The sequence below is a fragment of the Dipodomys ordii genome, unplaced genomic scaffold (assembly GCF_000151885.1).
Source record: "Dipodomys ordii isolate 6190 unplaced genomic scaffold, Dord_2.0 Scaffold88, whole genome shotgun sequence".
NCBI lineage: Eukaryota > Metazoa > Chordata > Mammalia > Rodentia > Heteromyidae > Dipodomys > Dipodomys ordii.
In genome coordinates this window covers 4,331,763-4,346,588 of record NW_012267304.1, presented here as the reverse complement: position 1 = coordinate 4,346,588, position 14,826 = coordinate 4,331,763, and positions in this window count along the sequence as shown.

The following is a 14,826-nucleotide window of genomic DNA, read 5'->3' as shown; positions in this document are numbered from 1 at the left end:
TGCCTCATTTGTTAGGAAATGGAAAGACTTGGAAAAAATTATATTAAGTGAAGTAAGCCAGGCCCAAAGAAACATAGGTCCCATGGTTTCCCTTATTTTCAATAACTAGTATATGTCTGAGTCAAGTAGAAAAGGTCAGATAAGTTGATGTTAGGGGAATGAACCCCAAGATAAGTATTCAAATGTTTTTTTGTGTTTTTTTTCCTTTCATGCAATTGTTTCTAACATATTTATTGGATGATTTCTATGTTGCTTTGTATGCCCCTCTTCCATGGTATAACCCCTGATTTCACTGTATTTGATGTTGGTATAATTTGTGGAGGGGAAGGGAAAAAGCAAATCATTTAACTAGGGATACAGGTGAACCCATTGCAACAATGAGATGTACAAGTCATTTTGTCGAAAAATGAACTTTACAACTGTGGTGGGGGGTGGGGGGAGGACGGGAAGGGATGGGAAGGGGAAACAAAGAGGAGGCAACAATACTTGATAAGAAATGTACTCATTATTTTGCCCATGTAATTGTCACTCCTCTGTACGGAATTCTCACAATAAAAAATAAAAATAAAATGCATTTAATATCCCCTACTTATCAGAGAAATTAAAATAAAAATCACAATGAAATATCATCTATTAAGATGACTATTTTCAAAGACACAAATGAAACCAAGTGTTAATGAGAATGTGAAAAAATTTTGTGGGAATGTAAATTTGTACAAGCATTAGGAAAAGCAGTGTGGAGGTCCCTCAAAAGATAATAAGCCAGGCACTGGTGGTTCACGCCTGTAATCTTAGCTACTGAAGAGCTGAGATCTGAGGATTAAGGTTCAAAGCCAGGCTGGGCAGGAAAGTCTCTGACACTCTTATTTCCAATAAACCACAGAAAACTGGAAGTGGTGCTGTGGTTCAAATGGTAGAGTGCTAGCCTTGAGCTGAAGAGCTCAGGGAAAGCACCCAGGCCCAGATTTCAAGCCACACGACTGAAAAAATAAAAGTTCAGAATAAAATTACTGCACAATCCAGCAACCCCATCCTTGGGTATATTTTCCAAAGGAAACAAAATTGATGTTTGGAAGATCTTGCTTCAAATGAACATGGAATTGCAAATAGGGAAATAACCCTCTACCAATCAGTAGAATGGTTAAATAAAATGTAGTCCATACATATATGTATACATGCATATATTCAGCCTCCAAAAAGAATAAATACTGCCATTCACAGAATAGTGGATAAACATGGAAGGCATTATCTAGTGAAATAAACTGGAGACAAGAGGCAAATACTTCCTGATTCCACTTATGTTTGGAATAAAAAAACAATCTTACTCATGTAGGCAGAGAGAGGAATGTGTACCAGGGGCTGAGGATTAGTGGATATGGATCAATATTAGTCAAGGAAACAAACTTCCAGTTATAAAATACATAAATAAGTTCTGGAAATGTAATACACAAAATAGTGACTCTATTTGATAATGTATTATGTACATGAAATTTTCTATGAGAACATATCTTGAGGGTGCTCATCCCCCACAAACAACAAGGTAACTGTGAGGTGATGGATATATTAATTCACTTAATGGAATAATCATTTCACAGTGTGTACACACATAAACACATAAATGAATATAGTTGAGTTTATTCTGAAATCACTGGGATGCTGAGAAACTTTTAGAAAGAAAATCTGATATGGGTTTTAGGAAATGAATTTGATGTCAATATATATGTTGCAGTAGAGATTTGAGAGGTCAATCAGAAAGCCTGTTGTAGTATATCATGTAGGATCAATTTGCCTTTTGATCTTCATCTCCTCCTATTTTTCCCTACAGTATGATCCTTACGTGTCTCAGGCCTAGATTCAATTGCAACAGGCTGAATCACTATTCAAGAGCCATTTCTTGGCTAGTCTTGACACACCATAAAACTTTCCATTTGGTCTGGTTCAAATCACCTAGCATCTTCCCATATACCACTGAATTAAGTAACCCATTGTAATTGGCATAGGGCTCAGTTGACTACACATTTGCATGGCATAAAATTACTATCTCAGCCCACTGCCTTTCTTAGAGTGTCTCACTTTATTTAACAATTACACAAAATAGTATATTTTCAACTTCAGTTCCACTGCCTCTAGCAGTCAGGAGCCTTGAAACCACAGTGACTTCTGGAGAGTTAAATAGTCATTACAGGCATCTAAGAACTGGAATGCCATTCACACAGCTGGCCCAATTAGCTCAGGATGGGGAAAATTCTCTTCCCTAGGGCAGCCTGCTTTTTATTTCTTAGAATGTCAGAGCTAATGGGTTCCACAGAGATTATCCTCTTATGATGAGGTGACCGAGACCCAGAGAGAATAGGTAGATTTTCCTAGATTACTCTGCTAATTAGTAATACAACTGGGACTAAATGCAGTTTCTTAAACCCAGTGTCTACCTTCTTTTCATTGTATTTAGTTCTCAAGAGAATATTGTTCTGATCCCTGCTGCTATTCCCCAGAGAAAATTTTGTTCTCATGTCTCCATTTTTCAGGAAATTGAAGATCTGAAGATAAAGAAGATTTAGAAATAGAGAGGTTAATCAGCTGCTGAGAATTTCATAATACCTTGAAGATCATAGAGTGCCCAAGAGCATACCAGCAGTAATTTTTAAAAATCTGTTGAATTATTTGAATATATTTTAATTTTAACTAATATAAGCAAACTTTTTTACATTTTAATGCATGCACATCATATGTATGTATGGAAGTACATGTTTTCATGTATATACTTATATGATGTTTAAATCAGATTTAACAGGCATATCTCAAATACTTATCATTTCCTTATGGTGAAAACTTTAAAAACATTTCAAGCATTTTATTTTATTTTCGGTTGTAGGGCTTGATCTCTGGGTCTGGGCGCTGTTCCTCAGCTCCTCAGCTCAAGGCTAATGCTCTACCACAGCAACACTTCCAGTTTTCTGGTGGTTAATTGGAGACAAGAGTCTCATGGACTTTCCTGCCCAATCTGGCTTTGAACCAAGATCCTCAGATCTCAGACCCCTGAGTAGCTAAGATTACAAGTGTGAGCCACTTGCTTGGTGATTTCAAGCATGTTAAATGGGCATTATATCATTGTTAGCTATAGTCACTGAACCACTCAATAGCATACAATAATTTCTGGCTCTTATCTAACTGTAACTTAATACCAAATAGTCAACCTTTCCCCATCATCTCCCTACTTCTACTCTCCTGGGCCTCTAATTATACCCTAATATTGTTTTTAAGCCATTTTAAAACAGTATTGTAGTTTTAACTTTGATGGACTTGTGTTAATTGCTAGTTTATAAAAACACTGCCATTGGTTATAGCTCATTTATCTTCTATCCCATGATCTTGCTGTATTTACTTATTAATTTTAGGAGAATTTTTGTAGTTTAAGAGAGAATTCTTCAAAAAGGGATGTCTGTTTCTTTCAATCCAAAACACCTTGTTTTGCTGGCTTTATTGCAATGGTTAGGTTTCCCAAACTATGTTTAATAGGGGTAGTGAGAATGGAAATCTTATTCTTGATTCAAGAATTTTACTATTTCAGGTAATGTTAGCTTCAGGTATTGTTCAGATGCTTTTTATGTTGAGAAATTCCCTTCTATTTCTTATTTTTTTTTCCTGAGAGTTACTATCGTGAATAGATGTTGACTTTGGTCAAATTCCTTTCTTGTATAGATCGATATGAGTGTGTCATTTTTTTCTTCTTTAAATGGCTAACATGGTGGGTTACATTGATTTTTTAAAAAGAACTAGACTTCTATCCCTGAAATAGACACCATTTAGTTATATTGTATAATCCTCAGTATATATTACTGAATTCTGTTCTTCATTGTTTTTAGAACTAATGCATTTAGACACTTAAGGTAATGTGTTGATTATAGTATTTATTGACATAAATTAATTGCATAAAGGGATTTTTATTGTGTATTTGTATACTATTGTATATTTATATAATATACATGGGTTTAGTAATGGTTAAGCAATATTTCTTCTTAACCTCTTTTCCTCCTTCCTTTATAACAGTTTTAATGGGTTTCATTATATTATACATATGCTGTAATTTAATCATTAATCCCCATGAACCTCTCTTCTTTTCCTTTCTAGTGGGTCCCATCCCAGTCTTCCTTTTATAGTAGTGTCATATTGGTCCTTTCTAGAGGTCTAGATTCTACATATAAGCCCAAATATAAAATAGGTATCTTTCTGGCTTTGGTTTATCCCTTTCAGCATAATACTCTCCAGTTTCATTCATTTTTGTTCTGCCTTAATTTGAATATCAGAATAGTGGTAGCTTCAGAAAATTTGCCTCTATTCTCTATAAGAACAATGAACCTGGGTGAATTCTTCTCAAAATGTTAGGTAAAAGTGTTAAGTAAGATTCTCCAGTGAAATTATTTTTGGTCTGTTGGGAAGATTCAAAACCAAGACTTCAGTTTATACAATAATGTTAGAATATTTAAATTTTCTATTCTGTATTGAATTAGTTGTGGTAGTTTTTTATGCTTTTTATTGTGAAAATACTGTACAGAGGGGTTACAGTTACAAAAGGAAGGTAATGAGTACTTTTTAATGAATCTAAGTGTCTGTTTCATGTAAATCTATGAGGTTGTTCTTAGTGATTTATTATCATCAGATGCCTGCAGGGAACACAGCAATATGGCCTTCTTCCTGATATTGGTAAGTTGCATCTTCTCTTTTTGTCTCTGTCAGTCTTACTATAGAATTATAAATTATTAAATGTTCAAAGAACCAGGACTTTGGTTTCTTCTATTGTTTTCCTTCTTTTTTATTATTATTGTTACATAGAAATAAAAAAGTGTTTTAATTTATCATGTCAATTTATTTGTACATTACATCTTATTCAGTGTTACCCCACCTATCATTCTTCCTGCCTCCATCTATCCCATTCACACTCAAGTTTGCTAGTTCCATGTTCATATCTGTACACTGAAAATTACAACTGTGTTCACCCACCATTCTTCTCTCCATTCATCACCATCCCCTTAGGTCTGTCTCAACCTGCCTCAGAGAAGGCATGTTTCAGCTTCCTGGTATTCATTTTGTTAAACTATCTAGAAATTGTTCAAAGGGGTTATATAATAGAAACCCAAACTTCCATATACCATACTTTAGCAAGTTTGATCATATAAATACATACATATATATATATATATATATTTAAAATTCTATTGTATAAGTCTACCATATTTTCTTGATCCATACATCACTTGTAGGGCATGGGCTATGTCTATAACTTAGTTATTATGAATAGTGCTACAATGCATATGTGTGCACCAGTGCCTTTATTGTATCATGATTCACAATCTTTTGGAAAAATACTCATGAGTAGTATCATTGCATCACTGAGTGCTTGTACTGGTTTTTTTGAAGAATGTTTATGCTGAATTCCATAGTAGATGCAATAATTTACATTCCTACCAACAGTGTATTAGGGCTCATTTTTCCCACACATCCTCAGCATTTGTTGTTCATATTCTTGGTAATGGTCATTCTGATAGATGTGGGATGTAATCTCAAGGTTGTTTTGACATTCATTTCCATTATGGCCAGAGATGTTGAGCATTTCTTCATGTATTTATTGGACATTTGTACTTCTTTTTCTTCTAAGAAGGGTCTATTTGCCTCCTTTGTCCACTTATTAATTGGGCTATTGATTCTTTGAGGATTTAGGGATTTTGTTTTTGCACTTCTTGTATAATTTGTTATTTAGACCTTGTCAGATAAATAACTAAGAATATCTTCTCTCATTCTCTAGGCTTTTTAGATTAGTTACTATATACTTTACTGAGAAGCTTTTCAACTTGATGAGATAACATTTGTAAATTCTTACATAATAAATATGAAGACAACATATTTTAAACAGAAAAAATTGTTCTGCTTTCAAATATAATCATAGATTTCACTATTTGTCCTTTTACTTCTGCCAATTTTTAAATCTATTTTTCAGTCCTACCATTTGATGCACATACATTTAAGATAGCTGTGTCTTTCTGGTTGAGTGACACTATATTTGGTCAGGTAATCTTTTTTTTTAAGTTATCATATTAATAGTACAAAAAGGTTTTATGATAACATTTCTTTACATGCATATAATTCACTCTGATTAAATTCACTCAATTACTCTCTCTTATGCCTTTTCTCCCCACCTCCCTCTTTTTTTCTTGGGCTTGGGGCTTGGGACTTGAACTCAGGGCCTAGGTACTTTCCCTGAGCTCTTTTGCTCAAGGTTAGCACTCTACCACTTTGAGCCATAGCTCCACTTCTGGTTTTTTGTATATGAGTCTCCCAGGGACTTTTCTGCCCAGGCTGACTTCAAACCACAATCTTCAATTCTCAGCCTCCCAAGTAGTTAGGATTACAGGTGTGAGCCACCACCACCCGGCGCCCTTCCTGAAACAAATTTCAATGGATTTGATTCCATTTTTATTGCAGTGCAACATCCTACATTTTTCTGGGTGAATTTAATTTTCTGAATTCTATCTCATCTGCTATTAAGGTAGTCATTTTTTATTTCCTTAGATTAATATTTGCATGATGCATATATTCATCCTTCTACTCAACTTGTCTATGTTACTTTAATTTGCTGAAGTTTTTGTGCAGAACACCTCTAGATAGGTCATTTTTAAAATCTAATGTTTCATTATTTTTTCTGTTTTGTGTGATTTGCTTATGTGTGTTTCATTTTCTTTTCTGTTTTTGTGTGATTAACTTCTTTGTGTTTCCTTTTCTATGTCTTACTATTCCTGTGGAAACATTTAAAAAATAGACATTGCTATAATTTTTGTTTCTATGTTGTAATCAAAAGACTCAATTAGAGAAAACTTATTATATTTATATTTTGCTTTTATTCTTCCTAAAGTTAAAATATTTTTCTTTTATGGCTTTCTTTCCCTTTAGTACCTCTTTTAAGGTAGCTGATGGCAACAATATCTCTTCATTTTCTTTCCTTGGAGAATGGTTGAATTTCTCCCTTTTTCCTTGGAGAATATTTTTACTGAATATAATAATATGGATTGGATGTTCTTTCAGTCCTTGGAAAATCTTGTGTCACTTCACACTTTCTTGTGAAAAACAGATGCCATTCGAATTGTCTCTTCCCTGTAAGGTATAATTTCTATCATTAATCAGTATATTTTCTTTGTCTTCATTTTTTGAAGTTTGATTAAGTCTTGATATGGATTTTTAGGTTATTTGTTGTTCAGTCAGCTTCTTGAATTTATGACTTCATGTTTTCTTGCCAAATCTAACAAATTTTAAGCCATTATTTCTTTAAGTATGTTTCCCATCTTGTCTTACTTTTGTCCCTTTCTGAGACATTAAAGACATGAATGTTGAATTGGAGACTCTGTTCACTTTTGTTTTCCCAGACTATTTTCTCTCTGTTGTTCAGGTTGGGTAATTTCTATTGTTGTCTCTTTAGGTTCACTGATTCCTTCCCATATTCCCTCTATTATGCTTTTTGAGCCCACCCATGGAGCTATACTTTGGGGAAAGAGCTTTTTTTTTTTTACTTCCAAAATTTCCAGTTGGTACTTCTTTACTTTTGATACTTCTTTGTATTTTTGCTTGAGTCTTATTATTTCTTTGTTAAGAAGCTTTTCGTTTGTTTAAAACATGTAAGTATAAATGCTACAGTCTATCCATTCATTCTTCCATTCATGGCCATCTCAACTGATTCCATATCTTAGCTATTGTGGAGAGTGCAATAATAAGCATTGGCATGCAGGTGTTTCTTTGAAATGCTTACACTACTTGCTTTAGATATTTTATGAATAACTAGAAAAAGAGAGTCTAAAGGATCCAAACACAAAGTAATGATAAAATGATGGAAACATTACCCTTATTTAATCTGTATATATTCTGCTGGCATGAAATTATCACACTTTACCCTGAACAAGTACAATTAAAAACAATAAGTAGCTTTTTTTTAAGTGACTAGCTATGTATTGGAACATTTTTCTTCACAATAGCCAAATTATGGAATCAACTCTCAATGAATGAATGGACAAAGAAAATTGTGCATATATACACAAAATCGAGTTTTATTGAGCCCGCCAAAGTGTCTTTAGCAGGAAAATGGATGGAACTGGAGATCATCGTGTTAAATAAAATAAGCCAGATTCACAAAGATAAGTATCACATGTTTTCTCTTGTATTAGGGAAAGAGGAGGAAGGGGAGAAAAGAGAGTAGTAGAGAACATGATTATTATCAAAGTACATTATATGCAGCATGAAAATGTCAAAAATGAAATTCATGTTTTGTGCAATTAATATATGCTAATAAAATGTTAAAAATAACTAAACAGCAAAAATAAAATTCAACTTTAAACATCATGTTTGATAAGTTCACATTCAACAAGAGTGCAGCTATAGATAAAGAGATTCTAAGTGGAGAAATATAGTATTGGCATGTAAAGGCTGAAATTAGAGTGAATAGTTGCTGACTTGGCAAGCCAATTCTAAAAGGTTTCCAACCCCTAGCTTAGATGCCAGAAGACCCAGTGTGTGGCCTTCAGCTGCAGTTAATCACCATTGCCTTTTACCTCCTATTTAGAGGTCATATGAGCTCAGAGTCCACTGTTCCTTTTCTGCAGCATCTTTCTGTACTTTTTTCCTTCACCTTTAATCTTTCCTCCCATTAGTCTACCGTTGTTAGCTCTTCTACAAATATCTCATCCATATTTTTCTTGTCTCCCTTCCTCTCTCCTTCCAAGTTCAAATATGGTCCTTCTGAGGATACATGCTGAAAGAAGATAAAAGTCACAGCAACTGTGTTCTATCAAAACTTGCAGCTCTTTCTCTTTTAGGGTCTTCTGCATGTGACACTGTGCATTTTCACTGTGACCATCATTGGTTAGAACTCTATTGGTTCACAGATTCTACTTCCTTTTCTTGCTTGTAATATTGACCACTATCATATATTCCTTCATTCCCTTTATTATCATAATACTTTATCAGTTTGCCTCCAGGATAAAGGCCAGCAGCTTTAATCTGGATTCAATTCCTGCTACAATCTAGCTTCATGATTGCATTTCTGGGCATATATCATATTCTGTCCTTACCCAGAGTGGAACCTGGCCATCGTTTAGAGTTTTCTTTAATTCTTCACAGAAATTTCCACATTGTGTGCCTTTAATCCCTAAACTCTTCTATATTAAAAAAATTTCTGGATATACTATCTCTTCATATTTTAGTTACCTCTTCTTCCAAGATGCACTATACACATGTCTATCAAGATCTTTGACATTGACCCAGAATGTTCTTCATGATCCTAAGTATTACTTCCTCTCTTGAATAGTATTCACCAAATATTCCACTGGCTCCTTTCATTTCCCAGTCATCCTTAAAAGTAGAATCATGCTGGGGCTGGGAAGGTGGCTCAGTGGTAGAGTGCTTGCCTTGCATGCATGAGGTTCTGGGTTCGATTCCTCAGCACCACATAAGCAAAAAGAAAAAAGCCAGAAGTGGCGCTGTGGCTCAAGTGGTGGAGCAATAGCCTTGAGCTGAAGAGCTGAGGGACAGCGCCCAGGCCCAGAGTTCAAGCCCCACGACTGGACCTTTCCCCCTTCTCCCCCCAAAAAAGTAGAATCATGCTAACTAGTATACTGGGAACTAAAATGACATGTTATTTCCAAGCTTCTTCCAAAAAGAAGTTGAGAGTCAGAATGTTTGTCTATTCCATTTATCTCTCCTCTTGCTAAAGTAACCTTAGAAACTGTGTGTTGAGTTGCCAGGATTTCAATATAAAATGAGCCCAGGACTTAAATTACTGGCTGGTTGAGAACCACTACTAATTTGCACTTCACTGCAGAAGTGGGGGGAAAAAATCTTGTTACGTTGATCTGCCAATATTTTCAGGTTTATTTTTGTGAGAGCTAACATTAGTTATCCTAACTTATTCACTAAATAACATCATCAACAAGTTCTTGATCTTATTTACCTCCAACACCTCTACTTTAGCAACATTAGTAACTACATTGTAGATAGTGTCAGCATAGAGAGAGCTATTCTACCTCTCCAAATTTAATTTCAGGAATTCATTCTTTTTGTGTGTGTGTGTGAAAATACTGTACAGAGGGGTTACAATTACATGGGCAAGATAATGAGTACATTTCTTATCAAACATTGTAGCTTCCTCCTTTGTTTCCCCTTCCCATCCCTTCCCGTCCTCTCCCCGCCCCACACCCAATCCTCATCCCTCCCACCAAAGTTGTAAAGTTCGTTTTTCCACATAACGACTTGTACATCTCATTGTTGCAATGGATCCACCTGTATCCCTATTTAAACGATTTGTTTTTTCCCTTCTCCTCCACAAAGAAACTTAGGTCCCATGGTTTCCCTTATTTTCAATAACTAGTATATGTTTGAGTCAAGTAGAAAAGGTCAGATAAGTTGATGTTAGGGAAATGAACCCTAAGATATGTATTCAATTTTTTTCTTTCAGGTGATTGTTTCTAACACATTTATAAGATTATTTCTTTGTTGCTTTGTATGTCCCTCCCCCATGGTATAACCCCTGCTTTTACTGTATTTGAGGTTGTTATAATTCAGGGATTCATTCTGATCAAAGCATCCTGACATTCCTCCTCTAAAATTCCTTATTCCCACTAAATATGTTTCTTGAGTATCACTGAGACTTTCAAATGTTTGACACGACTACGCTCAAAGTCTCTCAATCCCTATCAACTTCATGTTGTTCAGTGTAAAGCTGGGACACAGTTGCCATGTTTTTCTTATGGCTCATTTTTAATTCCCTAAACCTATTTAGATTTTCACCACCATTCCTCCGCAAATCCCTCAACTCAATATCAGTATACTCATTTTCATCACTTTGAATCCTAGGTTGCATAGTAGTCTTACCATTTTGCCCACGTTTTTCAAGATCCCTAAATACACATTTACACATATTTCCTACACAGAGAATTTTAAGCCCTTCTTGAAGTGCTCTAAACTAACTTTCCTATATTTATTTCTTTTCCTCTTTTCTTATTGGAAGAAGTATCATTTTTTCCTGAGAAAAATTACCCCTTTTTTATTTGCCTCCATGATAATTTCTCCAATAATTCCCTCTCTATTTACTTGTATGGCTTTAACTCTTCTTCCATTTCTTTCTGATTATAAACACTAAAATCCTTTGTATCTTAAACAAATCACCAAGTGTATCGCTTTCAAGCTATCACCATATTCCCTCCATTTTCTTCACGCTTAAATGTCTTTAAAGAACAGTCTTCGTTCAGTGGTTCTTTCTGTTCTCTGACTTATTATTCTATGTCTTAAAATATGCATCTGCTTTTTATCTCTACTAAAACTATTCTCACTACAGGCACTGATGAATAATTAAACCAGATCAAAATAACTGTTTTCCTCATGTAGAATAAGCCACTTGACCTCTCTGCAGTATTTAGCACTTTTTATCAATCTGTTCTGGAAAGTGGCTCTTTTGGCTTCAACAATTTTCTGTTCTCATATTTCTTTGACACCCCCCCCTCCTTTAACTGATTGTTGTTCTATACTGACTGTCACATGTAACTGTTTTCAGTCTTTTCTTCTTGGAGTTAATTTTCATATGAAGTTAAACGTTATCATTCTCCTTTTCTTCAACATATGCCCTTTCTTCCTATAATCCATAAAATCCCAGCACCAAATTATATCAGTTGTAGTTGAAAGAGTTACAAATTACCTCCTTTGTATCTACTATCCAAGTTTTACATTTGTCCTGTTCCATCCTGACTTCTGTAAAAGCCTCACAGGCTTTGCTGGCATGACTACCTTGTGTCTATAACAAACCCAAATTTACCTTTAGAAAACATGACTATTCATCTCCAGCCCTCATTCTAAAAGCGCAAATTGTTTTTCACTGTCCGTAGAAAATGTTTCAAATTTCTTTGCCCAGTGTGCATTATCCAATAGTTTCTACACTTCCATGTTCTAATTACATTGAGCTATTTCCATTTTCAAAATACCTCATGCACATAATTAAATCCACTATGCTATACAAGTATAATGGGGCACATCTGTAATCACAGCCCTCATTCAGGAGCCTAAGAGAGGAGGATTGTGAGATTGAAGCCACCCTGTCCTACATAAACCCTTTCTCAAAAGCAAAGGAGCAAACATCATTTGGTCGTTTGCTTATGCATTTCTTTTGACCTGATTATAAAGTCCTTTTATTTGTTCTACTTTAGTCTTTTTTCCTCTGTGCTTCACTTTGAAAGGTCTCCATTGCTTTGTCTTGAAGTTTCTTTTCTAGATTTGAATCTGCTGTTATTTCTGTTCAATAAGTTGTTCAGATAGTAAATATTTTCAATATGCTATTATTTTGTGAGGAATTTTCATTTATTTCTTCTTAAATAATTAATTTAGTTTTTTTTACTGTGTTCATACATTCCTTGAAATCATATTTTTTATTTCTTCTCTGCTAATTCTCTCACTTCTAACATTTTGGGGGTCTGTTCTTTGTGGGGTGATTTTTCTCATAGCTATAAGTCACATTTTCTAGCTAATTTTCTCATTAATTTTATTTTCATTTAAGAATGGAATTGTGAATATCACATAGTTGAGCATGGAATAATCTTGTATTCCTTTAAAGATCATTGAAATTTTTGAAGAAGATTGCTGACTTATTTGTATGTCATGTTAATCCTTTAAATTTGTGATATAGTAAAAATATTCTTTTGTTTTTCAGATTTACTGAAGTATGTTTGAAAAATAAAATGACTTGATACTTTACTATATGTATATATGATGCAACTATTACCACAATAAAAGTAATCATATATCCATCAACTCAATTTCCTTTTTGTGGTGATAATAAGATTATCCACATTGTCACAAATGTTGGGATTTTCTTCTTTTATAAGGCTGAATAATATTTCATTGTAAATATATTTGTGAATATATGTGTGTGCATATGTGTTTTTTCATATCTATTCATCAACAAGATTGATTCTATATCATAACTACTGTGAATAAGGTTGTAATATACATGGAAGTGTAGAAGTCTCTTTGAAGCAGTATTTTATTTCCTTTATCTATAGCATAGAAATAGCATGTTTGGGTCATATTTTAGTTATGATTATAATTTCTTGAGAAAACTCTACACTGTTTCACATAATTCCTATTCCATTTTACACTATCAATAATGTGTGTTTTCTCTGTGCTTTTTTCCAAGAAATCCTTTTTATTTATTTATTTTTTAAGTAAGGTAGTGAGTACATTTCTTCCACTTTCCTTCCCCACTTACCCCCTGACAGTTGTACAGATCATTTCCAATATATTTTCTTATGAGGATTGCTGTTGCATTGGTTCCCCCTTTGTCTTTTGTTTCACCATTTTGTTGTTCCCCTTCCCTTCTCTAATTCAGATAAATGTATATACAATACCAAAGTTACCAAAATCAAACACAGTGACAACAGGGATTAAACCATAGTGAGAAAAATTCAAAAGAGAGAAGACATCACATAATACATTAAAACAACAACAACAAAGAAAAACATTTTGTGTTCACGTATTAGAGTTCATTTCACTTAGCATCATCTTGTATGGTCATGTGTACATAGCTATTGAGCTATTCTGCTTATCTGCTAGGATAGACATATACTAATTATTAAAAATGAGGGAAAACCTGAGACCTATGTTTCTTTGGGTCTGTATTCTACATGCTCAGTGAAACTTGTAAACTTTCGACATTTTGATAACAAAATTGGTCTTATAAGATGAGTTTGGAAGTGTTTCCTCCTTTTCAATGATTTTGAAGAATTTGAGAAAGGTTGATATTTTTTTCTGTAAATGTTTTATAGAATTCATCAGGGAAGCAATTGGGTTTTAGGCTTTCTTTGATGGAACTTTTTATGTTTTGTCTAGTTCCAGGGTGTGAACTCAAGGCCTCACACTACTGTATATGGCAGTGTAAATGCAATTTGCCACTATATATCTTTTTTTCCTACATAGTTTAGATTTGTTTCTTTATATTTAAAGTGATTGTTGATAAAGACTTACCATTGACCAAAGGTCAAATTGGCCTTTGGCTGTTTTCTGGTCTGCTTTTTTCATTTCTCATTGTCTTTCTTTGTGATTTGATGATTTTTATTTAATGGCACGATTTGATTCATTTCTCTTCATGTTTTGTTCTTCTACTATAGTTTTTAAAGTTACTGTAATGACAATATTAATTATATGAAAGTTATTGTGATATTTCTGTACATATATATTTATATTTGTTTCTGTACTGTGGTTATAGAGGGCTCACATAAAATATTTTGTACTTTTAATTATTATTTTATTCTGGTATCAAGTTAATTTAATGTTATGTCAAAAAACGAACTTTACAAGTTTGGCAGGGAGGGGGTGGGAGGAGGAGGAGGAGTGTAGCTGTGGAAGTGGGAGGGCAGGGATGGTAGGAGAAAAACAAAGGAGGCAACAATGCTTGATAAGAAATGTACTTATTACCTTGCTCTTGTAATTGTAACCCCTCTGTACGGTATTTTCACAATCCAAAACTTTTTAAAAAATAAAAGTTAATTTAAATCATACAAAAATCTCTACAATTTTACTCTGTAATTTTTACCTTTATAAATTTTTGGACTATAATTTGTAAGTATGTGTTATTTATTAGAACTCACAGCTTGAAGCTTGCTGTTGAGGTACTCTTCCAATTAAATCATGTTTTCACCTTGTTTTGTTTTGGTTATTTTTTTAAATTTTATTTTATTTTATTTGTGAACATACTGTACAGAGGGGTTACAATTGCATGGGCAGGATAATGCATACATTTCTTACCAA